Source organism: Salvia miltiorrhiza, chromosome 1 (assembly GCF_028751815.1).
Source record: "Salvia miltiorrhiza cultivar Shanhuang (shh) chromosome 1, IMPLAD_Smil_shh, whole genome shotgun sequence".
Lineage (NCBI taxonomy): Eukaryota > Viridiplantae > Streptophyta > Magnoliopsida > Lamiales > Lamiaceae > Salvia > Salvia miltiorrhiza.
Window position 1 is genome coordinate 14,637,957 of NC_080387.1, and position 10,805 is coordinate 14,648,761.

At 40.6% G+C, this 10,805-nt stretch overlaps 1 long non-coding RNA gene across 1 annotated transcript; it reads left to right on the plus strand.

Moving 5' to 3' along the window:
* Positions 1–1,319: 1,319 nt before the first annotated feature.
* LOC131006693 (uncharacterized) lies at positions 1,320–2,771 on the plus strand. The gene is made up of 4 exons (XR_009095708.1): positions 1,320–1,466; positions 2,253–2,359; positions 2,435–2,487; positions 2,569–2,771. It is a non-coding gene; the product is annotated as an uncharacterized LOC131006693 (long non-coding RNA).
* The last annotated feature ends 8,034 nt before the right edge of the window (positions 2,772–10,805 follow it).

A 10,805-nucleotide genomic window follows, 5' to 3' on the forward strand; every position in this document is an offset into this window, starting at 1 on the left:
ACAGTTTTATTCGCTCAAATGACACATTTGCATATGGGGTTCAAGATTTTAAATACCACCTTTTAAAAATGATATGTTTTTTATCCCTTCTTTAAAAACTAATTCTTTTGTATAACAAAATGAATTAAAAGACTAAAATACTCTTAACGGTCCCCACCATTTTAATTTTCGCGCAACATGACACGTGCCCACGATCGTGTCCATCATCGTGGACACAATGGGCATGATCGTGTCCACCATTGTGTCCATCATTGTGGACACGATGAACACCATCGTGCCCACGATCATGGACACGATCATGAACACGATCGTATCCACTATCGTGTCCATCATCATGATCGTGGGCACGATCGTGATCATGAATGCAAAAAAATAGAAAACAGGAAAAGGAAAAGGGAAAAAACACGTAAAAACAAAAAAAAAATCAGAAAAAGAAAACTCAAAAAGTGTAAAAAATAAAAATAAAAAAAAAAATCACGAAAATGGGGGTTAAAGGTTTTTAACATGGGACCTATTGAAAGTGAGACATTATGAGCACCTTACCGCTACACCACCATACATTTATGCTTATTTTCTCTGAAAACATATATATAAACGTAATGAATGGTGGGTGACCGCATGGTATACAATCACCGCACATAATAATTTGCGTTTATATTTATGTAGAAAAAATTCGGATGACATCTTCTGTGCCACAATTTAGTGTGTATCACAGCGTCTTATTCTTAATTTTTCTATTTTATAATTATTTGTTATAAAAATAAATAAATATTTTTATATAATGAACTCTAATTAGTATTTATCACTAAAAATTAAAATTTTAAAAATGATATCTCTCCGTCCCATTACAAATGTCTCACTTTCTATAATGGAACGTCCCATTACAAATGTCTAATTCCTTTTTTGGTAATATATTCTTTTTCTATATCTAATATTAAATAATTTTCACCAACCCATTTTATCTACTTTCTATACATTTCTTAATCTCTGTGTCCAAAAGTAATGTGACATTTGTAATGGGACGGAGAGAGTATATCCTAAATTTGAATTAATTAATCAAAATAATTCATTATTAACTCAAATAAATATATAAAAAAATAATTATAAACCCTATTTGAATGAGTGAACCCTTGTTAATTATCTTTTTAGTATATTAAAACATAATAAATTAAGAGTGGTACACACTAAATTATGGGACAAAGGATCTCATCCGGAAAAAATTCCAAAACATTTTTTACATTTTTTGTATTCCCTTTGTCACTGTTATAATGATACAATTTCCTATTTAATTTGTCTAATTTGTAATGGTACTTTCTGTTTCGTTCTACCACAACAGCCGCTCCATCTCTCCTCTCAATTCAGTCGAGCAGCAACAACAAAAGCTATCATCGTCCTTCCCCGATGGCTAAATGCAGCAGCAGCGACTCCTCCGCCCAACTTCCGCCATCTGCCTACATACAAAACTCGTGAGATTTTGCTATAGAAGCTTGCATTTGTGGTTTTAAAATTCTGTTTGATTGATCTATTGTGAGATTGCTTAATTCTAATAATGGCATTTGAATTGAAAGAATGAGACAAATAATGAAATGTAATTGAGATTTTAAAATTCATTTAGATCTACTTTGAAGCAATAGTTAATGGAGTATGCATGTTTAATAGGTTAAAAAAATAAAAAATACACCCTAAAAAAAAATACTAGCCGTATGTTTTTATCAAAAACAAGCTAATAGATGCTAATCAAGTGTTGGGCACATAACCATATGTAGATAAGTGGCGTAACAGATTGTTGAAGCAAGTTTTTACTTTTTTAGAACAATTGCCACTGCGGTATATATTTCTATTGTTTTAATGTTTTCTGTGTATGTCAGTCTCTCTAATTGAAAGGTTTGGACTGCAATGGTTAGTTCTTCATTTACTTGAAAATTTTTGTATTAGAACATGCCCATTCCATTTATACTCCTGACATTAAATCTAGAATCCAATAGCTGAAATGTTTGAGTTAATTGATTTTGGCTTTCCAAACCTTACTAGATAGAAAGTTTTATTGATGTGATTTCATTCTTGGTATATAAATATTGTTAATTGGTAGTCATAAGAAGATTTAAGTTTAAGTTGTAAAAAAGAGTTGATTTGAGGAACATACAAGGTATGAGAGCATGCTATTAAGAAAATTCCTGATGTGTATTCATTTGAGCAATGCACGTACACTTTTGATAAAGTTGTGCAAGATAAATTTAACAACATAGTAGCAGGTACTCTAAAGGGATTTGAAGAGAAATTGTCAAAATTCAACTACTATTCCTTGCAAATGGAGATGCTTCAGCTCTGACTTCTCATTTTAAAGGATTATAATATAAATGTAAGTCAACATTCATTTACCCAATTTACATTATAATATAATTTATAACTCATACTTTATATTATAATATGCAAGGTATTCGGATCTTTTAAGAATAATATGAACATTCTGATGGTGCACCTCTTCAGGTATTGTTATCGATTTTAAATCTCAATTACTTAACATTATATATATATGTGAAAAATAATTTGTTTATTGAATTTTTTCAGGAACAACTGAAAAGTACAAGGGAAAGGAAGAGAAAGTTAAAACAATGTTTGGATGTCACTTGTGGGATTTGGTGCCTTGCATAGCTAGATTAATTTAGATTTTGTAATTTGATGTTACATTTTTTAATAATATAGTAGGTAGATCATTGTACGTTAAAATATGTATTTCTATATTTGTAATAAAATATATATTTTTTAATTCAATACAAATGTATTGTGTTGTTTTTTTCTTAAATTAATAAATGAGACATTATTTATAAATACAACAACAAAATTATTCAATTAAGTGTAGTATTAATAACTCAAATTTTGTAAGACAGTAATAAAGTGATGGACAAAGTGTTATATATTTTGCAATAAATATTTTTGTGTTGCAATATTAAGACATTTTTACTATGACATTACATGTGTCGCAACCAATTACGTCACATTAGTTATAGTGTCACAAATTAGGATGTGTCGTTTCATTTAGTGTTGTATAAATGATGCAACATTTATGACATAGTAAAAAAATGATGCAAAAAATGTTGTATATTTTGCGACACTCATTCAAAAGTTTGCAACAAATGTTATATGTTGCAATATTATGTGACACTTTAAATATGATACTACAAGTGTCATGAAATTCCGCGTCATATTAATTATAATGTCACAAACTGCTGTTGCAAATTATGATGCATCATTTCAATTGGTGATGCATAAAATGTGGTATATATTGTGACACAAATTAAAAAAATGTCATAAAAATGCTACGTCACATTAATTGTAATGTCATAATTAAGAAAGTGTCGTATATTATGATGCGTCATTTCAATCAATGTCGTGCAATGTGATGCAAATTAACATGCGTCACTATAATTAATGACACATAATGTGTCGCGTATTTTATACAACATTTAATTTAGTGATGCAAAAAGTGTCATATATGTTGCGTCACACTTGGAAAATAATGTCCTAAATTTACATCATAACCTTTTGCGACACAATCCACCGTGACGCAAAGAATGTCGCAAATTAGCTTTTGCGACATAAAAATCAAATTTTGCGACACATTGTCTGTGTCGCAAAAGGTCGTATTTCTTGTAGTGAATTTGTGCTCTGTTTTTGTGTTCGTCTTAGATCTAGATCAAGTCTTTTTCCTTGTGTTTGTGTTGTTTGGTCGCCTGGGAGGGCGTAGTTCAGTGGCAGGACCAGCTTGTGGGCAAGAGGTGCTCCAGGGGTCGAAAGTGCTGTCACCTCTCGTGAAAGAGGTATGCGCCGGAAGCAAAGAGGATTTGGAGGCAAAACCATCCCTTATGCCCATAAGTACCGCATGAGAGCTGGCAGGCAAGAGAAGGAAGGCAGGGGAAGAAGACGGAGGCACAACAGGCGGGCAAGGGAGGACTGCAAGTGGGAGTTCGATATGGGCCGAAGGCGGCAGCTATCCAAAAGAGACCGATGAGGCCAAACCACCGCCTTATCCACAAGGAAACATATCTTCATGAAGATTAGGTCTCAAAAAGGATAAGCATCTCCATGCTTGCATGGATCCGGCCGCATCTCATGGGCCGGGCCTTAGTTCGCCCTAATCACTCCTATAAATACCCGAAGAGCTTCTAAAGCCAAGGGTGCTGAAAAACTGACCTGTAGTGCAGTAGTTCGTGAAGTGGAAGCTAGCCCGAGCTGTGGGCATAATCTAGTACTTTTTCGTTTCATGTTTTGCACGACACTTTTGGCCGTAGGTACTTCTATTTTCCTTTAAGCAGATTCAATTTCAGTTATGTTTTCCTTTATATCTTTTGCTTGTGTTATTTACTTTATGCTCGGCTAAGTTTTATATTCTGATTTGGGCAAGATGATCTAAGCATGAACACTTAACTCGAGAGGTCTAATTTGGGCATAACAACTGTATGAGCATATTCCCGATACACTAGGTTTGATTCCAAAAAGGTTGTAACAACTTGGTTAAGATCACTAGTTAACTAGGGAGTTATGGCCACAAGTAATACTTTGGGCAAAAGGCGAGTTGCCATCGACCTCCAAAATAGTACAACGAGTGTTGGAGCCGTGACTGCTGTGAAATATCGGCGTAAGAGTCAAGTGGGTCTATCTAAATCCTAAAGCATTCTGGGCAAAGCTCAACTAGCGATAGTCCATCGCAGAGAGCGTGGATGTTGCTCGGGGTAGTTGATTTCCATTAGCTGACCCTTCTAAGGGATCATACATTGAAAGGATAGATTGGGCAAGGGGTTTTTGCGTGCGTGACAAGTGACAATAGGGGCGCATCAATTCTTATGCCTATAACCACTGGTATGCGAGTATAGTGATTTATCTTTGCACCAATGATCGAGTGTCCAGTTCATGTTTAGTGATTCAAACCCAAGTTAGAATCGTTTTGTTATTTGATCTATCTACTTTGTTATTTCAGTTTAGGTTGGAAACCCGTTCTGCCCATAAGCACGTTTTGGTCAGAACACTATAGGATACAAAACCCTTTTTAGTGACACCTTTGCAAGAGAAGTTACTGGTCAGTTCCCTGTGGATTCGACTCTGGACTTACCACTAGCTAGTCTAGTTGTGGGCACAGGATATTTTATTTGCGCGAAGCTCAAACGACAGCTTCGTCAAATTGGCGCCGTTGCCGGGGAACTGAGAGTGCTAGTAAATTCTTTTGTGATTTTAAGTGTGAGTTTTCCCTTGACGTTTGTGTATGCGTCGTACCAGGAGTGCAGGAAACGAAGATCTTTTGTTCAACGCTGAGATCGAGCGACTTGTCCGATTGAACAACGTTAACAGACGCAGGGCAGAACAGGAAGCACAGGCAAGAGAAAGACAGTTAGAAGCAGAGAGAGAGATGGCAGAAAATCCGGAACCACCGAATGACAACACCAACAAAACTCTTCGGGACATGATGTTCCCGAACAACTTGAACCTCCGGCCATCAGCCATAGTACTACCGGAGATCACTGGAAATTGGGAGCTGAAGCATACTCTCATCCAAATTTTGCCCAAGTACAGTGATATGCCCGGAGAGGACCCTCAAAGGCACCTCCAAGACTTTGAGATGGCATGTGGAACAGTGCACACCGCTAGTCAAGCCTTTCGCGAGTACATCTGACTCCTCACTTTTCCGTTCTCTCTATTAGAAGGAGCGAGGGAGTGGTTGTATGATTTGCCCGAAGGAAGCATTCGGACCTGGCAGGAGTTGCAGAGCAAGTTTTTGGAAAAATACTTCCCAGCTGCCCGAATCCAGAACTTGAGGACTCGAATAAGCAACATAAAGATGGGATCGGGAGAAATTCTCTATGAGTACTGGGGAAGATTTAAGCAGATGTTGGCCAAATGCCCACAACACCAAATACCGGATCATGACCTTATTCGGTATTTCGTGGGAGGACTCCGAAGGCAAGATAGGAAATGGTTACATGCTGCATGTGGAGGATCGATCCTAAATAAATCCGCAGCGGAGGCTTTCAAGCTCATAGTCGACATGGCCGAGGAATCGAGAGATGAGGAAGGGACTATAGTCAGAAATACTCCGGTGCAAACTCCTTCTGCCTAAGACGACAAGTTGGACAAGCTATGCAACATGTTCGAGAAATTCATGACGAACCACGGAACACCTAATCAAGGGATTCCCAACATTCGGAAGCCTGTGAAGGCATGCCAACTTTGCATGGCAAACTCACATGCAACCGATGAATGTCCACAACTTTTCGAAGAGAAAGAGCTTAATGCTGTTGGGCAACAGCCGGGAGGAAATAACGGTAGGCAACACCAGAAACCCTTTGAGCCTTACAGGACAATAGTTTAACAATCAAGGGTGGAGACAACATGAGAACCTTAGGTACGGCAACAATAACTTTTTGGGGCCAAACCAAGGGCAGACGAGTAATCCACCACAATACTCGCAACAACCCCAACAGGCAAGAGGATCCTCCCTATCAGAGCTTGTGCATCAAATGGCCCACCAACAAGTGAAGTTCCAGCAAGAGACCGAGAAATTCATAATGGAGACAAGAGGAGGAATGCAGAATGTGAATTCTCAACTATCACATCTTGCCCAAGCAGTTGCCAGACTTGAAAGCAAACAAGGAGAACTTCCCTCCCAAGTAGAGGTGAAGAAGGTAAATGCTATGACACTTAGAGGAGGAAAGGAGTTACCCCTGTCAAAAAGAAAAGCCAAGAAGAGCCAGAGATCAATGAGGAAGTCGGAATGGGGTCGGCAGATGAGGAAGAACTTGCCTAAGAGAGAGAGGCCAAGCGAAAGGCGATAGGAAAGGGGAAAGAAAAATCAAGCCAGACTGAGCCCATAATCCCTTTCCCAGGCAGAATGGCCAAGGAACAAGAGAAGGAAGAACTAACCGAACTGGTGAAAATCTTCAAAAAGGTGGAGGTCAATATGCCCCTTTTGGTCGCGCTACGCTCTATGCCCAGATGCGCGAAATTTCTCAAGGAACTCTACACTCGGAAGGTCAAATACACCGATGATGTGAAATTTCAAGTGGGCGAGTCCGTATCCACGGTCTTACAATGAGATATGCCCATAAAATGTGGGGATCCCGACAATATTTTACATCCCATGTGTAATAAGAACCATGAAGGTGGAGAAGTCAATGCTCGACTTAGGGGCATCCATCAACGTTATGCCCTTATCCTTGTACCAGGACCTGGAGATAGGACCATTGAAGCCCACCCGAGTGGTAATCAAATGTCTACCCAGAGGGGATACTAGAAGAAGTTTTGGTCAAAGTGGAGGAACTCATCTTTCCAGCGGACTTCTACATTCTCGACATGGGGAAGTCAAAGCAAGGGACCCGGTTATGCTTTTGGGCAGACCATTTCTAAAAACTGCCAGGACTCGCATCGATTGTGATACGGGAAAGCTAACATGTCAGTTCGAAGGAGAAACAATGACCTTTGACATATACAGTGCCATGAAACATCCAGGCTGATACAGAAATGGTGAAGAGTGTTGACATGATCGAGAAGGTTGTTGAGGAGTTTCTGCCCATAACAACATTCAAGGAGCCATACGAATGCAATAATCCAGAATGGCATAACCGAGGAGGACTTGCAAGAAGAGTCACTGCAAGAGGCGATGAAGGTACTAAATGCATGGAGCGAAGGGGTCAACAACACTGAGGCTTTGAAAATCCCCACCCTGAAGGAGGAAGACCGACTTGTGCCCTCGATCCAAAGGGCACCCAAGCTCGAGCTGAAGTCTCTGCCCAAACATCTCAAGTATATCTTTCTGGGCGATAATGACACTTTGCCCGTAATCATCAATTCAGAATTGACACTCGAAGACGAGAACAAAGTCAAGATGACTTTGGGGAAGTACAAGGAAGCAATCGGATGGACCCTGGCCGATATCAAGGGCATAAGCCCTACCGTATGCATGCACCACATATTACTAGAGGAAGATGCAGTCTCAGTCCGGGACCCCCAAAGGAAGCTAAATCCAGCCATGAAGGAAGTTGTGATGAAAGAGATACTCAAACTATTGGATTTGGGCATAATATACCCCGTTTCCGATAGCAGGTGGGTAAGCCCGGTACACGTTGTGCCCAAGAAGTCTGGCATACAAGTGGTGGAGAATGAATTCCGGGAACTGATTGCTACAAGGTTGCAAACTGGCTGGAGGGTGTGTATTGACTACCGCAAGCTCAATCAGAAGACAAGAAAGGATCACTTCCCTTTGCCTTTCATCGATGAGATGCTTGAAAGACTTGCGGGAAATCAATACTTTTGCTTTCTGGATGGATACTTGGGATATATGCTTATTTGGGTTGCAGAGGAGGACCAGGGCAAAACGACGTTCACTTGCCCTTTCAGAACGTTCGCCTATCGAAGGATGCCATTTGGGCTATGCAACGCCCCGGCTACATTCCAAAGATGTATGATGAGCATATTTTCGGATCTCCTTGAGAACTGCATCGAAGTATTCATGGATGACTTCACGGTCTATGGGCAAACCTTCGACTCATGCCTAGCCAATCTGGAGAAGGTACTCAAAAGGTGCGTTGACAAGAGCTTGGTGTTGAATTATGAGAAGTGCCACTTTATGGTCAAATAAGGGATTGTGCACGGACATGTGATCTGAGGCAGGGGAATAGAAGTGGACAAAGCAAATATTGAAATCATAGCCAAGCTACCTTACCCAACGAACATCAAGCAGTTACGAGGATTCCATGGGCATGCTGGATTTTACAGGAGGTTCGTTAAGGACTTTGCAAAAATTGCTCAACCCATGACAAGGTTGCTATAGAATGAAGTGGAGTGAAATTTGGATGAGGATTGCAATGAGGCTTTCGAGATTTTGAAGAACAATCTGATTTCCACACCCATAATACAACCCCCTGACTGGGGTATTCCCTTTGAGGTGATGTGCGACGCCAGTGGATATGCAATAGGGGCAGTTCTTGGGCAAAAGCAGGGAAAGGAAAGTCACGTCATTTACTATGCCTCAAAGACATTGAATGGAGCCCAAATCAATTATTCCACAACTGAGAAAGAGATGTTGGAGGTGGTATTCGCTTTTGAAAAATTCAGGTCTTACTTGCTTGGAGGAAAGACCACAGTCTACACCGATCATGCGGCCCTGAAGTACCTTTTGGCCAAAAAGGAGTCTAAGCCCAGATTGATTCGATGGGTCCTACTTCTACAAGAATTCGACGTTGAAATAAAGGACAAGGCTGGAGCACAGAACCAAGTAGCTGATCATCTAAGCAGGATCGTAAGGAAGGAGGAGGGGAAACCAATCAAGGAGATGTTTCCGGATGAACAGCTGTTCTATGCCCAAGGAAGAAGGGAAGACCTATGGTACGCAGACTTGTGCAATTACCTATGTTCTAGATATGTACCCCCTGGATACACTTATGCCCAGAAGAAGAAATTGGCCAAGGATAGCAGGGAATACATTTGGGACGAACCGTATATGTGGAAACAATGCGGGGACCAAGTGTTACGAAGATGTATCCCGCAAGAAGAGCAAGGAAGCATCCTAGAATTCTGTCATTCAAAGGAGTGTGGGGGACATTTTGGGCATAAGAGGACAGCAGCCATGGTCTTGGAATGTGGGTTTTATTGGCCGACAATCTTTAAGGACAGTTACACCATCTACAAGAATTGCCCACAATACCAACGAGAAGGGAACATAACCAGGAGGAATGAAATGCGCATGATGCCCATTATGCCCGTGGAGATATTCGACATTTGGGGAATGGACTTCATGGGACCCCTTCCCAGTTCGAGAGGAAACTTATATATCCTACTTTTGGTGGATTACGTCTCCAAGTGGGTGGAGGAAAAAGCATCCCGGACAAATGACTCAAAGGTAGTGGTGAGTTTTTTGAAGACTAACATTTTTTGCAGGTTTGGTGTGCCCAGAGCAATCATCAGCGACCAAGGATCCCACTTCTGCAATTTTTCGGTCGAGAACCTTTTCAAAAAGTATGGTGTCCAACATTGGGTCTCAACAGCCTACCACCCACAAGCCAATGGACAGGCCGAACTCTCAAATCGCATTATCAAGACGATTTTGCGAAAGACTGTTGGCCCTACAGGGAAGGACTGGAGTCTTAAGTTGGAAGATGCCTTATGGGCATATCGCACTACGTACAAAACTCCATTCGAGATGTCACCATATCGAATGGTGTATGGCAAGAGGTGCCATCTACCTGTGGAGTTGGAGCACAAGGTCTTCTGGGCAGTGAACAAAGTGAATTATGACTGGGACAAGGCAGGGCAAGCAAGAAAGCTAGAAATCCAAGAGCTCGAAGAAATCAGAAGAGAGGCATACGACAATGCTGTCCTCTACAAGGAAAGAATGAAGTAAAGCCACGATGCCTTGATCATAAACAAGCAATTCAGTTTTGGGCAAAAGGTTCTCTTGTACCAAACAAGGTTCAAATTTGCACAAGGCAAACTGAGTACCAAATGGACCGGCCCATTTGAAGTGCAGACCCAATTCCCAAATGGGGCCGTCGAGATCAAGAATCCAAAGTCTGGAATAGTGTTCAAGGTGAATGGACAAAGGTTGAAGGCCTATTATGGGCATAAACCCAACGCTGGGGAAGAACTGGATCTCGACCCAGCCACAAACACCCTGGGTTGATCGAAAGGTATAACGTCATGCTCAGGACGATAAATAGGGCACTGGCCAGGAGGTAACCTGGTATTTTCGTTTCGTTTATTTCTTTTAGTTTGTTTAGTTTTCTTTTTGTGTGCCTAGGAACTAGGTTTTGCCCACAGCA